We start from the raw sequence: 6,747 nt of genomic DNA, 5'->3' as shown, positions 1-6,747 counted from the left end.
AAGGAACTCCTTTCCGTCCCCTCTTTTCGAACCAAAGCTTAGCAGAATTGATGTTCCTGTCTAGATATGCCCTGAAAACCACAGTTAAATAGCTGCAAAGTAAACACTAGAAGACAGAAAAAAACCATCACTTGTATGATACTAACACATCAATATGCAATCACCCAAACACCCTGGACTGTGAAACGCATTGATTGAAAAGATATCAGTTAACAAAGCAGCATAGCAATGACTTCCATTTGCTGCCACACAAAATGCAAAAAGCAGGTGGCTCTGGTGCCATGAAACTATAATAACATTGTTGAATATAGCAGGATGTTTGTATGATAAATGTATAAATTACCACTCCCAGAAGCTGACATGCCATTTTAAAATCGCATTGCAAAAATAAGCAAGAAAACCATGTGACGTGTGAATTTACCATTCATATTTAAGGCTAAAGGGCCCCTAAACAACCCCGGAGTCTAAATTTGTGACAACTGCACGCTTGTACAACGTGAACATGTTGCCACATGAATTTTTTTATTAAGTGGTGTAATAATGAAGCCACAGGGGATAGAACAAACATTCCAGCTGGTTTCAGTTTCTCGCTCAGCCTGACCATCCTGAAGAGGGGCTTCCTCGGTGTGCCACTGTGCCAGAGCGGTGCGGTGAGGAAGCACAGTCAAAGCACTGGCGAGATAAACCAATTCGCAACACTTGTGACAACCACAGATACTGCATCATCACAAAGCCAAAATTCCGTTTCGTATTGCAGAGGACTATTCAACAGTCAGCGTTACTTAATGTTGCTCATAGGCAACATTACACCACTTCGCTAGCAAAGAGGACTGGTCAAGCGCTGAAGAGGAGGTGCGGTTATTGTTTTTAAAAAGGGAGTGTCTGACATTCGCACAATGTGATTCCTGCGGCCCTCTGTACGAATTAGCGAGCTTGTTTGGGAGGTGTAAAAAAAAAGAAGTCGGAGCCTGCTGACTGGCCCTTTAAGAGAATGTAAATATACACCAGAAGGAAGTACACTTGTAGACATATTACTATAAGCTATAAAAACAGGCAATTAACATGCTCAATCCATGCAGCATAGGGATGTCTCACACCTTTGCAAGAACTTTACTATGGTGGCTGCATGTTTGTGTAGGCCAGAAGCAGCAGGCACGTGGCTTCCATGAATTTGACCCGTTCGTTGAAGGAAACTGCTGCTCACATCCTTGTAGCACTGCTTTTTGAAGATGCTTCCTGCGATAACAAAATGACCACAACACAATTATGGTCTGCAAATATCGACAGATGACCTACATTGCTGCCCTTTCTCATGAAATTAAGCTCTAGACTAAACACTGCAATAGTGGCCTCCTCCTACATTACAGAGCATCATACTGCTTTCCTTGGCCTGGTTTTTAGTTCAATAATTGTTTTCACCCATAACAGAATGTAGCACTAGTAAAGATTCGGTTGGGGAGGGTGCAGTCGTAAAGTGTGTATGCAAAGTAAGAATATGAAAAAAAAAACAGTCGCATAATTTCACATGAGATATAACAATATCATAATTCATGTAATGTCAGACACCAAGAAGTGTTTAATTGAGCAAGTTTTGACCTTAAGCTATCACAAAACAATGCCCTTTATGGAAAGTGGGATTTGCAGAGTGAACTCTGATGATGAATTGGCTGCCTTTACCTGGCTCTGTAGCTGCAAGTGCGCTGCTAAAGCCGCTTGAATGCACTTAACAAGCCTGTGTAATGGTATTGACAAAGGACAGAGAAGACAAACTCATTCGTTCTCCTTAGCTGCCATCACAGGCATACGTTGCTTCGTGTCAGGTTTCCTGGTATGCAGAATGCACAAACTTGGTGGCCGTGCCATACCACAGTAAACATGATCGACATCTGCTCCAACTGCGTAAGTAGCTGGAAAGTGCTAAATTACACAATCAGCTGTACCATGCACACATAATGTAAATTCTAGCAGTGGCAACATTTCGCACCTCATAATAGCCTATGGGCATTGTACTCGTTGATGCTGCCAGCTGCATTCCCTGTTTTCATTTCTAGCATGCATAGCACATGCACACAAAGCACCCAATAACTGTGGGAAGCAGAATAGATCGTCCGAGGTAATCAATAAAATTGATTGACAAGAATTCCACACATCACTCAAGCCTGTTGTTTAGCATAAGTGATGAGAATGTGCAGCCAAATGTACACAGCAAATTCAGTATTGGCCTTGAAGAATTGCAAGATAGGTTGAAGCTTTCCAGAAACAAACCGTATACAGTAAAGTCTGTCCCAGATACTGAAATCATGAAGTTATAAATTTTAAAGTGGGCCGCTATATTCTTCAGGCACCATGCATTGCATTTATGAAAACGCTAACATCCCTGTACAACAATGCATGCTGCAAGAAGTCATAAACCTTAATATTTTTGGCACAATGCCATTTCCCAGTACCACGTTTTACAGAAAGGCAACAGTTTCCTTTGCAAAACAAAGCCATGTTCCCAGGCAAAATGCACTGTCCATGGTGACAAACATGGAGTACGCTCTTCTATACAGCTTAGCTGGTTTACTGGAACTAAAAGCTACGGTAACGCTGTCTTAATTGGACTGGCTAGCAAGAGCCTTCTCGCTGCTGTTTATGTGAAGTAATTTCACCTTGGTGGAACGTCACAAGAGTAAGTGGCAAATAATAATGAGTGCGAGAACACAGTAACAGGTTGTGCAACGGCTACCAGGTATGCCCATTCGTGGAAACTGTGGGCTCTTCCCCCAAATGAACCAGTTGGAAATAACCCTTTTGCATGAATAAACTTAAGTTGGTTGCTGGCATACATAACATTGTTACTCTGCATTTCCATCTCATTTATCTAGCGCTCATTGTTTCCCTTCGACATGACTAGCTCAAAACAAGATTCTTCTTCGTTAAATGTAACTTTGTACATTACTTTTACGTTGGCTATAGATACTTATTTCTTCTGCCTGAATAAGCACCTCGTTTAGCATACTTGCCTCAGCCACCTTCTGGACTGCATGGTCAGCACTCCACTGTTTGTTGTGGCACTGCTGTTTGCTACCTGCAGTACGTTGCAAAAAACTTCAGCATTCAAAAAAAAAAGGTTAAGAAAAGCCGAAGCAGGTGTGCCAGCAGCACCTTGCCCTTTGAGGAGGGAGGAAGAGCTCTGATAAATGGCTAATTCAAGACAAGCGTTGTTCTTCACAAGCTATTATTATGCGATGAGAGGTGGGACTTCAATACACGGACGCACATATAGTGCTAAAAGCAATTGAAAATTCAGCTGAAAGTACGGCTTGTCAAATTAGGTCAACGTGCATAAAGGATAAAAATGGGGCAAACCAACTGAACAAAATACAATGTCATACTGCAGAAATTGCATTTTTAGCAAATCTATGTTATCTATTGCTTGAAAGATGATAAGCAATGTCCAAGAATGCTAACCTAAACGCTTTTGAGGGTCACGTTACTTAATGACAAATAAAATGCACGCCTAAAGAAAACATCCCTAAATACACTTTATTTCTCCCACTGTACCGATTCACGATTCACACGGTGGCTGATGATTATTCCTTCAGAGCTCGTGCGAACGAAATGGATGTTGAAGCTTCGGTTTCATCACGGCGTTACTCCAAGTAGTTTGTCAAGAGACATGCATAAAACGCATGACAATGGTGAGCCTGACAAAAATGTTGTCTCCTTTCAGCAAATATTAGCGTAGAGCAGTGCGTGCAAGCGAGCTAATTACCAAAACTTTATAACACTACCGACTACGTTCTTGACAAATGTCATGCGCGAGCACAATCCTCACAACTACAACCGCATACACTACCAACACGTTATGCGATTTTCTTCGGCGACAAGGCGTACTATAACTCACAATGTACGAAGCGTAACGTTCACTTACCTCTGGCAATAAAAAATACGCTGGCAGCGTACACTGCTGCATGACCGCCGGTTTTCAATGGTGCGCCAAGCGAGGAATCGCCGAGCTACCGGCCGTCCCCGAGCGTCAAGGCATTTTCCAGGGCCACAGAACACGTCGTCGACAAAGGATTGCGACGCTGCTACTCACTGACGTGCGGAAACATTTGAAGAAGGTGTTCTTCAAAACTATGAATCGCGTCCGTCGGTCACACCGAACAAAGCGGTCGCAGAGATTGAAGTCGCACGGTCGGCATCTGGTGACTATTCGCCTGGTACCGCGTATAGTTGCGCTTACGTCAGTAACCACGAAATACAACACACAATACACACAATGCGAGGCAGCGCGTTAAAAGTCGACCCCACAAAAACTCGGCACGACGATCACACGAACGCAGAACTATACGGGCTAGGAAGGTCTCCTTAGTGTCGTGAGCGCGCCTGCCAGGTGGAAAGATTGCGCGATCCAGCGTGCAGACGGCGCTGCCGCTCGCTGGCGTGCTTTCGCGCGTGTGAGCCTGCGCTCTGTGGAGTTTTCCGTTGAAATCAAGCTTTGTAGTGGCGGTATAAGCTCGTTGTGTAGGCCACACATGGCGCTAATAAATTGTAAAACGAAGAAAAGAAAACTCTGGACTATGCGGGCAGATTAGCTTCTTCTGAACGGCACATGCTGGCGTAGAGAACAAACATGCAGGAGATTCGGGGTTTCCGTTCTAGTTGATTAACATTCTTTTTCACGCAGTAATGTTTGAGTACAATGATTGAAATATTCATTGACAATTATAGCGGTTACATCAACAACAAAAATAAAATGAACAGTGAATGAGAGGCAAAGACAGATATTTTCGCGCAGAATGTGAGTAAACAGTGAAAGGAAAAGATAGGTGCATATAAAAAAGAAAAATAATTAATTAAAAGTAAGAATCAGCGAACAGTCAAATGAAATTTATGTACACATGAGGGACCTCCCTTGATGTTTCACGCCCACTCTTGCAGGCATACTGGATCCGTATAAGGTCTGAATGAGAATCGATGCCTTTTCATTGCACGAGTTCTTTTTCATAACGTCATGGAACAGGTTGTCTTTTTCTTTTTAGGCATGTTGCTTTGGAGAGGCTAGAAAGATTTGCACTCGCACGCGAGCATGCACGAACCTCTCAAGACGCAGCTCGAAATGAAATTGCAACAACCACGAAAATTCCGGGGTCGGATCTATGAGGAACAAGGTACCGGTGCCCTTACCCCCTCCCCCCTTTAATTTTCGACGACCGTAGCGGCGGCCGCTACGGGTCGCTGCGAGCGCCTGCATCCTAAAGCTTTACTGCACCCTAGAGTTACTGTAAATGTTACTTTTATGTGGCGGAGTTGCTCATCTGTTTTCGAAACGCCGCTAGCAATCGTGCACTGCAGAGAAGCTGATGTGCAGGCCGCCGCCGCTGCAGCGAAACGGTTTGTACTCCCGTGCCACAGTCCCGAAAGGAGGCTTTCATAAAGGGACGCTTTTCACCAATACGAAGCAGCGCCGCATGTTCCTTGTGTCCTTGTCTATTAGGCACCGTGGAACGCCGCACAGAAGCCTTCGCGGTAGGGATGTCCGAAAAGCAAATTTTAGGTTCGAAGCGAACAGTGATGTTCGCTTCGATAGAATCGAATAATTCGAATAGTATGTATCACACATTATATAAAAAAAATTACCATAAATATTGTTGAGGCCCAACTAACCTGCACAGCGTTTTTTTTTTAATTGGAACGAGGCATGTGCGACTGTTATTCTTTTTGCTGCAAGTAAACGCTACTAAACTAAGCGCTACGCTACTAAACGCTACGTTTAGTAGCGTTTAGTGGCATCAAATAGCAGCAGAATTTCAATTTCAGTAAGATGCAAGTTATGACCGATAAAATACGTCACACTTTAAAAATTACTATACATATAACATATTATAACATATAAGCCCGTATAACAAGCTTTTAAACTTAAAAAATGATCAGGGGCGTTTTGCGCAAGCAAAATTTTTCAATTTTGCTTGCGCATATATTCACGCACACATAAAAACACACGCACGAACATACATAAAGTATGGTTGAACCCCCCCCCCCGAAAAAGATTTCTGGTTACGCCCCTGAAAATGATTAATCTATGTCGGAGTAATATGTTAATTTAACCTTGAAGTGGGGCTTCGCGGCATTGCGCAATTTTGTTGGTTAGGTGCTTTCACGGCATTGCACTTTTAGGCTGCAGTGAAACCACCTTCACAGGTGGGTTACATGCCGTCCAATATACGCTTATTCGTTCATTATGAATATTTTGAAATTTCGGAACCTTAAATTCGTGTCGAAGCGAATTCGAATACTATAATATTCCTTCGAACATTCCTAGTGCTCGAATATTCGCACATGCCTACTTCGCGGCAAACAGACGCAGACAGTCTGCCAGTATGTCAGGACGGCAGCAAAATATTGTCTACCCTCGTTGCTCGCGAGGGTAACATGCACAAAACAACAAATTTAACCACTCTCGGTTGACCTGAAAAAAAGGTTAAAGATTTAAACCGCTCACATAGAGAACAGTGGTAGTTGCACGCTCCCCAGGCCTTCTGTAAACGCATCGTGTCTGGAGAAAAAAAGATCACAGTTTCACCGCAAGCGCGAAGCAATGAATGCGAAGGCAACAAATTGTAATGTTATACGAAGGAAGGCTGGCAGCTAACTCTTTTGGATCCGATCTCGCGTAACTATACAAAACGTTGGTGTAAGAGAATACGGCCGCTCCAGGGAGAGGTGCGCTTTTCGCAGTCTCTTCGCGTTGAGAGCGCG

At 43.4% G+C, this 6,747-nt stretch overlaps 1 long non-coding RNA gene across 1 annotated transcript; it reads right to left on the bottom strand.

The window, feature by feature from the left end:
• Nucleotides 1–1,103: 1,103 nt before the first annotated feature.
• LOC125758111 (uncharacterized) lies at nucleotides 1,104–4,105 on the bottom strand. The gene is made up of 3 exons (XR_007415862.1): nucleotides 3,917–4,105; nucleotides 3,002–3,070; nucleotides 1,104–1,232 (listed from the first exon to the last, which is right to left on the bottom strand). It is a non-coding gene; the product is annotated as an uncharacterized LOC125758111 (long non-coding RNA).
• Nucleotides 4,106–6,747: the final 2,642 nt, after the last annotated feature.

Source organism: Rhipicephalus sanguineus, chromosome 4 (genome assembly GCF_013339695.2).
Source record: "Rhipicephalus sanguineus isolate Rsan-2018 chromosome 4, BIME_Rsan_1.4, whole genome shotgun sequence".
NCBI lineage: Eukaryota > Metazoa > Arthropoda > Arachnida > Ixodida > Ixodidae > Rhipicephalus > Rhipicephalus sanguineus.
Note: the sequence above shows the minus strand (reverse complement) of the source record. Positions and strands in the feature narration are given on the sequence as shown.